General features: G+C 39.5%; 2 protein-coding genes across 8 annotated transcripts in view; both read right to left on the bottom strand.

Annotated features, from left to right (window-relative positions):
• Positions 1–14587, bottom strand: part of tln1 (talin 1) — a 1269505-nt gene that overhangs the window by 221915 nt on the left and 1033003 nt on the right. The gene's annotated exons all lie outside the window — the stretch shown is intronic.
• psd3l (pleckstrin and Sec7 domain containing 3, like) overlaps positions 1–14587 on the bottom strand; it is a 246352-nt gene that overhangs the window by 107804 nt on the left and 123961 nt on the right. The gene's annotated exons all lie outside the window — the stretch shown is intronic.

Genomic DNA, 14587 nt, shown 5'->3' with positions numbered 1-14587 from the left:
AAGCACTGCAGCTAAACAATGTATACTTCAAAAACGGAAATCTAATATAATGTTTTATCATATATGTAAATGTCATTTATTTGTGCATCATTCTGGACATTACTGTTTTTATTATCATCAACCATTTCAACTTTCTTTACGTAACATCAAAATGAGAAATGTTTTGACAAAATTTGTGACAATTATACCTTGTATGGATGGTGGTGGCAGGGTGTGTTGTATTTCAATTTTTTTGTTTGTTTGTTTGTTTGTTTTGTTTTGTTATTATTTGTCTTTGCTAATTTTTAAAAAAGTCCCGATATTCTTTGTAATTTCACATTCTACACAATCTTATGTATATTGCCAATAAAAATTCTTATTTAAAAAAGGAAAATGACAACAAAAAAAAGGTTTTAAAAATTTAAAAATTGACAAAACGGAGAACCCTTTTGAATTTTTTTCAAGTTTGCAAGTTTGTTTTCATTTAGACATGGCTAAAGTGCACTTTTACAGTTGTGAAAAGAAACATCCCATTGTGCAGCAGCAGTCAAGTTAGGACACTTAAAAATTCCTTTAGAGTTTAAAGATGATCGGCCTGCAAAGTTTACAGTGTTATAAAGGAAATAGGTATAGTGCGTGAGTAAGTGGATTTGCCAAGGATCCACCTCTCACATGTGCTGCAGGTATGAATGATAATCTCTTAAAAATATGTCATTTAAGCTATACTGCTATTTGCTCATGCAAAATTAAACACCAGAAAATATATTTTAGGCCTATTTTAAGATCTAAAATACAGTTAGCACATCGATTTTGTCGATAATCTGCCAATGGGGTAAGGAAAATAATCCTATGTCAAAACAAAAAACAAGATTATTTTGCTTAACCCATTGGCAGATTATTTAGCTTGTTTTAAAGAAAAACGTAATATTAGCATATTTTTTCTGAAAACAAGTCAATATGTTTCACTTGCCTAGAAAATGCTTCTTTATATAAGAAGTTTTAGATATTTGGACTAGAAAAAAGACAAAAAATCTAAGTAAGAAAAGCATTTTTTGCAATGTATATCGCAATATATTTCGCAGATAAATAAAATATCGCAATGTCAATTTTTCCAATATCGTGCAGCCCTAATTCCCTCATTGCAAACTCAATGGCAAGAAAGGCTAATATACAGTTCCTATGGAAGACCTCAGGCTAAAGTCAACAGAAGAATCGCCACTCGAAACACGGAAGCAAATGAGCAGACTTTCATTAAAAATTACCACAACAAACATTTATTTTCTGTACATTAACTTCCACGAATTAGTCATCAACCTCAAGAATAACAATGTGAGCTGGCAAAATAAACCCTGAAATTTGGATTTCAAGCAGACTTTAAAGACCCACAGCCACTATGCGTTACAGTTCAAGCATTACATCTGTGCTTTGTCAACAGAAGAATCGCCACTCCAAACAAGGAAGCAAATGAGCAGACTTTTATTAAAGATTACCACAACAAGCATTTATTTTCTGTACATTAACTTCCACGAATTAGTTATCAACCTCAAGAATAACAATGTGAGATGGCAAAATAAACACTGAATTTTGCATTTCAAGTGAACTTTAAAGACCCACAGCCACTATGCGTTACAGTTCAAACATTACATCTGTGCTTGTCCTGTGGGGGGAAAAAACATTTTGCTGCAGCTTATATAACATGCCAGAAAATGTCACAGCAGCACATATGAAGTCTGACAGAGCAGCTCACCATATGAATAACACTGAAGCTAATCTACAGTGTAACTCAGGATTTATGGGAGCGCTTTAAGCACCTACGGTTACCACGTTTACTGACTGCGGCTATTATACATTCTCTACAATTACTCTGTCTGGACCTTGATTTCTCCTTCACAGCGTCAAATTGCTGCTTTCATAATGTCACAGACAAAGAGTGAAGGAGCGGCCGTTTGCAGTCTAAAATAAAGCGCAGACGGTGTTTGTTCCACTGACTTTACTGTTCCTGCCAGCACCAGCCGAGTTTGTAGGTGGATGGCACTGACAAATGTTCAGACTGGCACGAGATATCAAAGAGAGACGCAGGCTGCTTCGAAATGCACGACTCCGCAAGATCTCACACTGCAGTTTCATCACAGAAATAATGCTGGAACTTGATGTCGTCCATCACTTAAACAGCACATCAAACCATTTTTCTCCTTCTGTTCGATCTGACATGGGTCTGCTGTACGCACATCAGATCACAAAGTCAGCAAAGACCGACTGAGAGTAAATCGCTATTTTAGCAAGAACAATACATCATACTCAATAGATAAAACCCACGTTTGATCATAATCACATAAAGAATTTAAACATGTCTATTCCACTGCCCCAATACTTCCAATATTATTACTATATGGAAATGTAAAAGATTACCATTTTAATAGTAAGGCATTACAATAAGGTTGTATTAGGATGCTTTCACACCTAGACTTTTGTTTCGGAACTGTCTCGTTTGCCCAGTTAGCGCGATTAGTTTGGCATATGTAAAACCACCAATCATGCTCGGATCCGTGCCAAAACAAACGCTATGGAACGAACTGTGGAGCGGATCGTTTTTAGTGTTAAAACGACACGAACCGAGCCCGGTTATATCCAGGGCCGGAGCAAGCTGAACTGCCGCTCTAGGCAGAGGACGATCACGCCGCACTCAACCCCAATGTGAAAACGAAAGTGACCGGTTATAAAAATGAAGTGAGGTGTCGCGGATCTCTATTCTGCCGCCCTTGTGTCGCGGATGCTGCCCTCTCTATTCTGCCGTCCTATGCGGGGATATAACTGAGGACGCGCGGGTGCTGAGGGAGGGAGGGGGGTGTTGCGGACGCTGCCCTCTCTATTCTGCCGCCCTATGCGCGGATATAACTGAGGACGCGCGGGTGTCGCGGACCACTATTCTGCCGCCCTATGCACGGAGGACACGCGGGTGATGATGGAGGTGTCACTGACGCCGCCCTCTCTATTCTGTCGCTTATGCGCGAATATATCTGAGGACACGGGTGGTGAGGGAGGTGTCGCGGACATAACTGAGGACGCGGGTACGCGGGTGGTAAGGGAGGTGTCACGGACGCCGCCCTCTCTATACTGCCGCCCTAGGCAGCCGCCTAGGTCGGCTTTATGGAAGCGCCGGCCCTGGTTATATCACAGTGTTTTATAGATATGTAATAATAGGCATACGGCTATGTGAAGAGAGACTTGAGTAGGGCGGGAGGTCATTCAACAGACATCCTAAGTCTCTTGGAAGTTTCGGGAGTCTTCCAAAACTGCACAGAGACTCAGGGATGCCCGCAAACAAGTAAATATCTCTCGGAAATCGCGCGTCTCCCTCCCGGTCCTCAAATATGTTGCACACCCTTCTCACCCCTCCTCACCGCATCCCTCCTCGCTTTTCAGACAGCTCTTACTCCCCCCACACCTTACAGCTGAGCGAGACTCTGCAAAATAAACCCTGAAACTGACAAATGTGAGGAGAGTTTACTCACACGTGACTTGTTTTAGCTCTTTTGGTCCTTTTAGAAACTTTGCTGTGTGAAAGCGAACCGCACCAAGAACAAAGAGCAACAATGTAACAATTACAATATAATGCACAGTCAATACACATAACCACAACATATATCATTATAAAGATAATTGTGGTTGTATAAAAACTATAAATGAGGACTTCTCCCTCAATCCCCAGGTCTGAATGCAGACTCTTGCCCTGCAAGTGCAGCAGGTCTCTTGCCATGTCTGTTTTAACCATTAGCCCTGCTGGTAATCTGGAGGATTTAGACAAACACAGCAGCACGGCGATGTGTCTAAGTGTAAACTAACTCCTGATAAAAGACAACGTCCGCCATTCTCCAATTCTCGTACTGCTCTCCCGACAAAAATGCTTGCTGCACACAAACAGCTTTGCTGTATCGACCCTGACAGCATTGCGGGGAAAAACATACAACAAACCCTGTGGACCATGGAAACAAACACATACGACCCTTCATGAACAGTTAAATACTGCATGCCGTGGGTCCATGTCTCACAGCTTGGCACTGGCAGGTCTGCCTTGCCTACAGAAAGCATGTGCTCTTATGAATAATTAAGAAGCCGAATCTTCTCATAGGATAAGAAAACTCGACTATAAATAATAATGAGAAACTGACGAGTCATCTTTGCACTTGCAGTTTTGCGCTACGTCGCAGATTTTGATCCCGACCCAAAAATCCTTTTAAACCCGGAAGCTGAAATAAACTGAAAAAAAATTATCCATTTTTTTCCCACAATCAAAGCTAACAGGTGCTAACATTGTCTTAACTGATGCTCAACACACACAAATCTGTTAAAATCTAAAAACAGAACTTAAGGGTTTCGTGAACCTTTAACTGCAGTTCTGCAGTTTCACTTTCACTCATGAACATTTCCTTCATGCCCCGTAACAAACTGGGGTATTAAATGCAAATAAGGAGTAAGGACTGGTGAGAGTGTTTTGGAATTTAATAATGTACGCCGGATCAAAAGAAAAAAACTTTTGCATTTTGCAATGTGTGTGATCCTTTACTGACAGCCTCGTGTGTATATCTTGTCAGAAAATGTGACGAAAAGTCCTACATGACGGTAATAGTTTGATTGCGGTGTTTACAGCAATAATTATTAAGGTAATCAAAAATGGCTGTTTAGAGCTTATGTGGGCCTACAGTTCAAAATTAATGTTTAACTGAATAATCAGTTAGTAAACACAAGCACATCTGATTGGACACAATTTATTTTCATCACCAATAATCATAGTACAACAGTTTCTCAAGCAGTTTGTGATGCGTTTCGGAAACAGGAGATGAGCCCCTGGTCTAATGCGCCACCTGGCTTGAGAAACCCGTTCTCAGAGACGTACTTTTAGTCATTATTTGGGTTTCCCCCACAGTCCATAGACATGTGCTATATGTGAATTGGGTAAACTAAATTGGCCGTAGTGTATGAGTGCAAAAGTGTTTTCCGGGTACTAGGTTATGGCTGGAAGGACATCCACTGTGTAAAACACACGCTGGAATAGTTGGCGGTTCCTTCCACTGTGGCAACCCCTGATAAATAAGGGGCTAAGCTGAAAGAAAATCAACGAATGTATTATTATTATAATGTATATTCTACAAATATCTTATGAATATATAAAAGCAAAGCTGAATTTTTTTGCATTATTAGTCACATAATCCTCCAGCAATAACCAACATGCTGATTAATTGCTCGAAAAACTACTATTTTGTTACACAATCAATGCTGAAAAGATCTGCTTAGCTTATTTTTATTTATTTAAATGATTTTTTTGAATGCTGTTATGGATAAAAAACCAAAAAAAATTCTGACGAAATGGACAGCATTTTCATATTTATTAATTTATTTATTTAAATGTTTTCTATAAAGGTCTTTGCACACTGAAGTCTGAAATTTTCATTTTCAGTTTTTTTATTTTTTCCAATCATGTCCCGACAATTTGTCACACAAAAGCCTTGTACACTCAGTCCAGTGCATATGAATTAATCAGTTACAAATAAAATTAATAGCAAAGAATAAATAAATTGGAGTCAATTAAAGCAGTGATGCTTTTGTTCTCCTCTCTCTTCAAAAAATAAACAAATAATAAAAAATAAAAAAGGAAATATTGTGTGTGTCCAGTCCACTGAATGAAAAAGAAGGAGAGTTCACCAACTTACCAAAGAGATGTGTGGGACTGTCCTGAAATTAAATGTTTATTTCAGGAACTCAATGGCATTTGATATTTTGTTTGTGATACCGCAGCCACATCACACACATTTCCGTAAACAAATTAATCCTGAACAGAAACTGGCAGTACATCAAAGGTATAGAGACACACACACACACACATAGACGCCAAATAGTGGCATGGCAAAGGCACTGAAACCAGTTTACAATAGGCTACAGAAGTGGTTCTTAGCCATCTGCTACATTCAGTCTTTATATTACACACTTGGTTTGTCGTAAAGTGCTCTGGGCCGAGTTACAGCAATCTGGATTTTAACGTTTGCTTGTACGGTTATTCCAATTTGTCAAAACACCTTTCAAAACTCTTTCTTTGGATGCAAAAAAAAAAAAAACCTGACAAATCAAACAGTCTTTTTTATCACATTTTTTATGGCAGACGAAAGTTCAGAAGGAAGTGTGTACATGTGATTGACACAATATGAAGTCGATTTTATTAATTTTTTTATGTCGGACTCATTGTGCAATGAACATAACACTAAAAATATTCCCTGTCCATTTTCAGCAATCCTTCTACACTGTAAAAAAAAAAAAAAAAAGTTGACTCAACTTCAAATAGTAAGGCAGTTTGTTTCAAAGCTTTTTGAGTTGACTCAACATAAATCGAGTCAAGTACTTGGTTTAAAATTTGAGTCAACTCTAAAAATGCAGCAAGTTGCCCAACAAATCTAAGACCCTGTTTAGACTAAAAAGTATTAGTGTTAAACTTGCATTTTAGAATGAAAACGATCCACGTCCACACTAGTGTTTCTGAAAAGATCTCCATCCACACTACACCACTGAAAACGCACATCACGTGACCACACGCGCACTGTCTGAGCTCCAGACAGTCAGCGGGTTCTTTGAGCACACCTCCCCAGATGAGAGCAGCACGCGTCTGACAGGTAATCAAGTATCTACCACTGGATCTCATCTCACTATAGTTGTTAAACGTGATATGTAATTCATCTTGTCTTTATCTAATGGTCTTTTGAATCTATTACTTGTTCTCAGGTAACGTGTTTTGGCTGAGCGCAAAGTTAATATATTAATTTATGTAACCACTTACACTGATTCTCCACATTTGACTTATTGCTTGCCTTTATTTCCTATATTGTATAAACTTATTGTACATTATACTTTTATAATAGTCTATATAGATTATTAAAACTGATATTCAGCAAAAGATAGTGTGTTTCGTATTTTTCAATAAAAATGAAAGGAGGCAGTTATGTTATAGGCTTTTTTTAATAAATAAGCATACAGTGAAGATGACGTTCATATAAATATGTAGCTACATGATGCCTCAACAGTGTCTTTTAAGTTGATATGAAAATGAAAATAGGCAGTTCCTTACATCATCTTTTCATTTTATTGGTAAGAAAGTGACAACGCCTGCGCTTGTGTTTGTAAACATTTGACTACATCCGCTTGTTAAGTGATGACGTGTTGGTGACGATTGTAATACTGTTTCCGAGTCCAAGCCGCCACTCATTTGAACTGAGAAAATATTAGTTTATGATCACTTTTTATTCCTATAAAACATTAAAGTTAATTTTATATAAACTCACAGCGTACACAACTATTGCTGGGCTTGCTGCATCACAAATACCAAAATTTTAAAAATGTATTACATCGCTTTAATGTGTAAATGTTTATTATTACCATATCACGAGTCTCCCCATACAGATTTTTTCCAGCAATCTTCCTTCTGCGTTCACACAGCGCAGCATTCCGGCAAATTATCGGTAATGTTACAACTTCTCTTTCCAGAAAATTGCCGGAACAAATTTTCCGGTATTTTCAAAAAGGGGCTGTTTACACCTACAGACCTTTCTGTCTGTATGTGTGACAGGGGCTAAGTAGTCTGCAGGGTGATGTAAATGACATTATAAAGAACACTGTTCCCTTTAAAGATTTACCCGACGTGTCCTCGAGTGTTTGTTTTCCATATCAAAATTTCAAAGTCTGAATTTAAGGAAAGGGTGCACGACTAACATTTGTGCACTTAATATTGAGAAAAAGCTCCAATCAGGGAATGTTTGCAGCCATGCCTCAGTTTTCAGAAGTCTGCATATTTCCCCATCCACACAGACACGGCGCAGCAGCGTTTTAAAGAGCCCATATTATGGGTTTTTGAAAATTCCTCTCCATGTAGTGTGTAACACAGCTCTAAGTAAAGTGAAGTATCCAGCTAAGGCTTAAATCTGTAAGAATACAGTGTTTAAAACGGTTGATTCATCTATAAAAGAGTCGACTCATAGTGCTTCAAACGAGTCGCCTTGATACCGATTCATTAGGTGTTTCGCCATGACGTACGAACGAAACCAAGTTATTCACGTGCACGCGCAAACCCGGGAGATTTCAAACCTGAGGCCCCGCCCTCTGACGCAGAAACCCAGACACACACACACCCACAAACACACGCACACCCACAAACACACGAACACAAACATGCCGGTCGATTGAAGTCACATTGCAGATGGATATTATATTGAGTCTCTACCCAAAGATGAAACATCAGCATTATAACCAAGCAGTTGGAAACTTCTGGAAGCTACATGCTACAAAGAATACTTCATCTGAGTTTGTTAAAGGAAGAATCAGTAAAGAGTAACTGATGGACGTCAGGATGGGTTTCTTCCATTTCTCAAGTGTAAGTACGTGCGGTTAAAGTTGTTGCCTCGTTTACTCTAGCTTGCAAATGTATTTAGTTGTGATTTGTTACTTGTAACCGCGTGTACTGTATCAGGTTAACTGGATATATTCTCTTATCGCGTGCAAAGTCACGTTAAAAACGCGACGCATGCTGCTTTGTTTATGAAGCTCCGTGCTAGAGTTCTGCTCCCGCGATTTATTCGGAAATTTATTCCCGCGCCGCAGAAATCTGACGCGGGGACAGCCGCGGGAATAAATTTCCAAATAAATCGCGGGAGCGGTCGGTAACGGGTTTAATTTGGGACGGGAGCGGGCTGTCTAGCAATATCACGGATATTGCTATGCGAATTAGAAAGAGAGAGTCTGCTTGGTGCTTGTGTGTGTGTTAGTGCGCACGCGCGCGTATGAGAGAGAGCGAGAGAGAGAGAGAGAGAGAGAGAGAGAGAGAGAGAGAGAGAGAGAGAGAGAGAGAGAGAGAGAGAGAGAGAGAGAGCGAGCGAACGAGCTTTGTGTGCTTGGTGCTGTGTGTGTGTGTTTATACAGACAGCTTGGCTGTTTGGACCGTATACTGGGTGATTTTTGGTTGTGTTCTCCTCCGCTCTAGCGGGATCGAGCGCGGCGGGCAGAAAACGGAGCGGGTTCTCAGGCTAAAACCTGGCGGGTGCGGGCGGAAGCGGGAGCGTTGTGTTCCGGAGGTGTGTGTGTGTGTTTTTGTGTGTGTGTGGTATGGCGAGTACACGACTGTCTCCTTCGTTCGGTTATCCGTGGCACTATCCACTCGCCATAGTGTGGCAGCTAAAATCCACGCCTACACTATCGAGCGTGTATGAACTGTGATAACTTTTTATATTGCTGATTGGCTATTGGCCATTTCACTCGCTGATTGACTGCAGTCGACCAATCGCGACAGACTGTCATCGGTCCAATCAGCGCAGATTAGCTTCGCGCTAAGGAGGGGTTTGGGAACAAATGAATCACTGGACGATTCATACGGGAGTCGCTGGGATAATTAGCTAAAAATAAATGCAGATTATAAGACCATGAAAGTGTTTTTTGACCTTGCATGCATATTAGACTGTTGTTGGAGACCCTTACAACCAAGATATGACCCTATTTCATGTAAAATATGGGCTCTTTAAAACCAAAATGGCCTCTTCAGCATTTTCAAAACACTCTGTTTCCAGGGCTCGAAAACTCCGGGGTAGTATAGACTGATTTCACGCGGCCGCCATTTTCAAAAGCGAAATCGAGGCTGCGGTGGGAAGAAACCCGGAAGTATCATTGGGAGTCACATAGGAATGTTGTGTACCTGGCTGTATATCCTATCAGCGAAGATAAAGTAACACATTTTTTTTATTTCTCTGCCTTCCGGGTGACCCGAAGGTCCGTTCTGAATGAATGGTGAATGTAAAAAGGCATATCAGAGCTCATTTTCAGCTAAGTTAAGGGAAATGGCACTAGTTAGCTAACGTTTTCTTTCCCAAACACACGTTTTAGATGGCATTTATCAAACTCGAGTTAATAAACTGATTCTTTCACTATATTGACTTGTCACAATACTGAATTAAAAGAAAAACCGGCAATTTTGCGCTAACATTTAGGGCAATGTTGATGGCTTTCTTAAAACAGCGCTGATTTGCCACTGTGTTCACGTGTTCAACAGAAATGATTGTGATTGGCCGAGAAGGTCATCAGTTCACCCACTGCTTGATCTGCTTGATGACTCGACTGATCTTGACGGCTGCTTCACGAGTCCGTGTATCTTTGTTTGCACTGGGTGAAGAGCGGTAAACTGAGCACAAACCAAACACAGATACACGGAGACTGAAGCGCGAAGCCTTGAAGATCAGTCGAGTCATCCGCGCTCAGCAGCGCTTCCATGTTAGCTGGAAATAGCCGGGTTTAAAACTTCAGTACCAGGACAACACTATTACAGACAACACAAGGCTGTGCTGCAGAGGACTGCAGTGTTTATCACTCACCGGGTTACATAGGCTGAAGCAGGAAAGCGTCCTCACGGTGTTTAACTAGTGCCATGAGAAGCCTAGGAGGACACTTAAGCGCATCACTGAGATTGTGATCTTGTTTGATGCTAAATTGCTTTTATTGTCTAAAATAAACTTACTGAATGTTATTAAAGTGATGGTTACACCATTTCTGCATTTTGAAATCTCGGCAACAGCTGGAGGTTTGTAGTACACAGCATGTTACTGCAATGTTTACAGTGCTGGTCCGATAGTTCCGGGTTTCTTCCCACCGCAGCCTCGCTTTGGTTCTTTAAAATGGCGGCCGCGTGAAATAAGTGAATGAAAAGACGGCGTAACCATAGCAAAACTTATGCATTTCAATCAGATGTAATCAGTTATGTTACTTTTTTAAAGTAATTGATAAGGTACACTACTTATTACATTTTAAATAGGGTAATTTGTAATCTGTAATCTATTATATTTCCAAAGTAACCTCCCCACAACTGTTCATTACCATACTAAATCCATAGACTGTAAAATATATGGACGTAGTATCCGTGACGTCACCCATAGGTTTCTAAAGAGCGCAAAAGAAGCCACAAGTAGGCGCGGCCAACCGTTGCCATTTTGTTCGCGCGTCATCACACACACGGCGGGATACCAAACATGGGCAAAGAGGCGGAGAGTCAGCGGAGCTACAGACGCATGCTGCATTTTGCTTGGACCTGGTTCAGACACCTGGTTTACTTTGGGAGAACGCTTAATACTTTATCACTTGTGACTCGTTTGTATTCTGACCACTTGTGCTTGGTTGTACACTATATCAATAAAGTGTTTAGACTTTTAAAAACACTTCTGTAATACATTGAGCCACTAAACATTATTCTTATGACGTTTCTCAACAGGAGGAAAACGCAAATTACATCCAAACACCTCAGATATAGTCTGTATTAGTTAATGTAAGACTATTAATAAAATCCAGCATAACACTGTATGACAACGCTTCAGATGACTGATCTAGTGCCTACAGCTAATCAATCTGACAGATTCTGGAATGCATTACAGCTCTAAATATAATTATAAACGATAAATGATCTTAAATAAAACAAATACATGTATAGAGATGGTATATAAGTATATAACTTTACTCACATGGGAAACGGAGGCCATGTGAATGGTTTGTGAGCACAATTAAGTGCACTCAGCATGCCATGCCATCTAATAATTGTAGGAAACAAGTCCAAAAGGCAGCTGACTGTGTAAAGCCACATAAAACAACACAGAAATACGATAAATATGCCGAGTTCAGTGGCTAATCTGCCGGATTCAGCTGAGGTGACGTGACGGCGACCAACGAGACCTAGCTGTCAATCAAGTGGCCACGCCCTTAATTATGCAAACTTAATATAACTTAATATAAAGGAAACGGGCGAGTTATAAAAAAATTCACCCCCCTCACAGTTGTCATGAAGGGTAATATTACCTGTATTAACCAAAATCTTTTTTTGTACCAGGCTGTAAACACCTTTTTTCTGCTGTAAAGTTGGCCATTCTAACAGTGGGCTCAATTGAAATTTGCTCTGTTTTGGAGCCAGGAGCGGCTAAGACTAGCGGAATTTCGGATGAATCGCAGTTTTAGCTACTTCCGTATTGGCTTCCCGAGAGAGAGCGGGAGGTTGCCGCTTGACTAAATCCTGAGAGTATTCAAGTCTTTAATGGTTCCACATTATTTCTTTTGTGCTTTTTCATGTCTTTTGTGTGTAAAATATACATTTCCTCCTCCATCCATCCATCAAATTATGTCTGACCTGGGCAGGTTTTCAGGAGATTCACCCATCTGCACCTGCTCTGTCTCTATATAACCTGTGAGAAACGCAGAACGCTTCCCTCCACAAATGTATCCATGTATTTGTGTGTGGGTGTCTGGCATATATTTCAAAAAAGATCCACGGCTGCGCAACTTTCAGCTGTATTCACCCACATGACATGAAACTAAACAATGTTTGAAATGAAAGCGTCTAGAGCAGAGCTGCGGCGTGGGCATGAAATCTCGTCGTCTCCATGGCACATGCGTTTTACTGAATGTGTCAAACTCAAAACACGGCGTCCTGTAAGTTCCAAGACACATGATCAAACTCCATGGAGACCAATGAGAGGAGCTATTCTTAGAGAACCCAGAATGCACCTCACATTTCACTCAGGAAACAGCGGGGGGGGAGCAAAACTTTCTCCTTTTCTTTCACTGTAGTTAATAGTGGAACATATATCTGAATCATTTCTTTTAGCTCTCCTCCTGGGCTCAAAATGAGGCAGCTTTATTTCAGATCGGTCATGAAGATTAAACTGGTTTAACCATGAACATTTGATCTTTTTCCAGACCAAAACAGATTGTTCAGGAAATGACATACTAATCCTGTGACATTAGTATTTAAAGAAAATAATGGCTGTGTATGTAATGTATTTTCAAGGTTTTTAATTGTAAGGACTTTTCACTGTTGTATGTTATTTACTAGTCTTTATTAAATGTAAAAGTGTTTTTTTTTTCTTGCGGGTGGAGGTGATATAAATCTAAATATGGAAACAATATAGCAATTTTAAAGATTAAAATGAGACATATTACACTCATAGCAGTGTGATACACCAGTATTTTGTCACCAGGGCTTAACATTAACACCCGTTAACCCGTCAAATGCGGGTAGATTTCAGCTTTGGCGGGTTAGACAGTCTCACTAGACTCCCACTAGCCACTTTGGCTGGTTGAAAATAATGTTTAAATCGTGGTTTTCTTAAAAGCTGTGTTCGACTATAAGGATGACCCAATATGCGTATAAATGTGATCTTAGAATCGAGAAGCAGTACGACTAACAAAAAAAAAATTGTGTTCATGCGAGCTAACAGGTGATGTGATGCGCGCTCCTGTTTCCTTGCTTGAAGCAACCGTGCCTGGAACGCATCGGTGATCGGTTGTCTTTCAAATAGTCAGACAAAAAAAAGTTATGCTAATGCACCCACAGTCTTGCTGCTTTCAAGAGCTTCAAATGTGACTTTTTGTAAGCAGCACCGGTTGCTTTCGCTTTGAACAGCATATTAATTGGCCTTAACCGTGTGATCATCCTTCCATTATCACAGTATGTTTTTCACCTGCTTTCTTTTGCTTACAGTTATTTTTGTTAATATGGTTTAATTATCATTTTTTACAACAACATTGCTATAATATGAGATTAACTCTACATTTATGTGTAGTTAACTGGTGATCTGAGAGACCTTTAGCAAGGACCGTTTACTGTGCATATTTTTGATGCATGACAATAATTATTTTTAAAGAAATGTTTTGTTAAATAAAAAGTATAGTATACAGCTATATTTAGCTTGTTTTGACACATTTAAAATTTGTGACTAAAAAGTAATTATTATTTGGTGTGGTTTGAGATAAATTTGGTAAATCCTTAATTTTGAGTTCTGAAAAGTCATGTGAAATAAAAACTAATTGCAGTATAACACTATGAAACCATGACCTATTTGCTCATACACGACACACAAAATGTGAAATGAATGAGGAGGCATGTGGACAAAACACAAAATCTAAATCAAGTTATTTTAGCATGTCTAAATCATATTTATGCATATAAAAATATTTTCCCAACAACAAAATTGCGGCTAGTGAAAATGCAGAGTGGATAGTCACGTTGGAAAACTACTAGCCACTTTGGCTGGTGATCAAAAAAGTTAATGTCAAGCCCTGATTGTCACTGGTGGGAGACGTGCCTTAGTGCCCCCAACAAGTGACAATACACAGCTATATCGCACTGCTACGAGTGTGATATTGCATTTATACAACAGTTTGACGGGATAATCATGTGTATAAAAAAGAAAATCAAACACAGAGAGTCTCAAAATCCTTTTGTATGAGGAACTACTTTCTTCCACCATTCATTCACATCTGCAGCTGACATCAGAACAGCAGAAACCATTGCTACTTCACCAATGTCATTTTAGAGCAAGTATTTGAATGATTCTCTAGCGTAATGTCTAAAGTGATGAAAAAAACAGATGATTTTGCTCACATTTTAATATTATAAGGCTGAACGACATGGGATTTCCCAGTGTTTCTCTGTTGCAATCAGGACAGCACAATAATTAAGCCAGAAAAAGCCAAAGCAAACACTACCAAATTACTATGGTATAAAATAAAAATAAAAAAACATTTTAAGGTCAAAATTATTAGCATC

Source organism: Danio rerio, chromosome 10 (genome assembly GCF_052040795.2).
Source record: "Danio rerio strain M-AB ecotype USA chromosome 10, GRCz13ab, whole genome shotgun sequence".
In the NCBI taxonomy this organism is placed as follows: domain Eukaryota; kingdom Metazoa; phylum Chordata; class Actinopteri; order Cypriniformes; family Danionidae; genus Danio; species Danio rerio.
The sequence above is the reverse complement of the archived record's forward strand: the minus strand, read 5'-3'. Positions and strand labels throughout refer to the sequence as shown.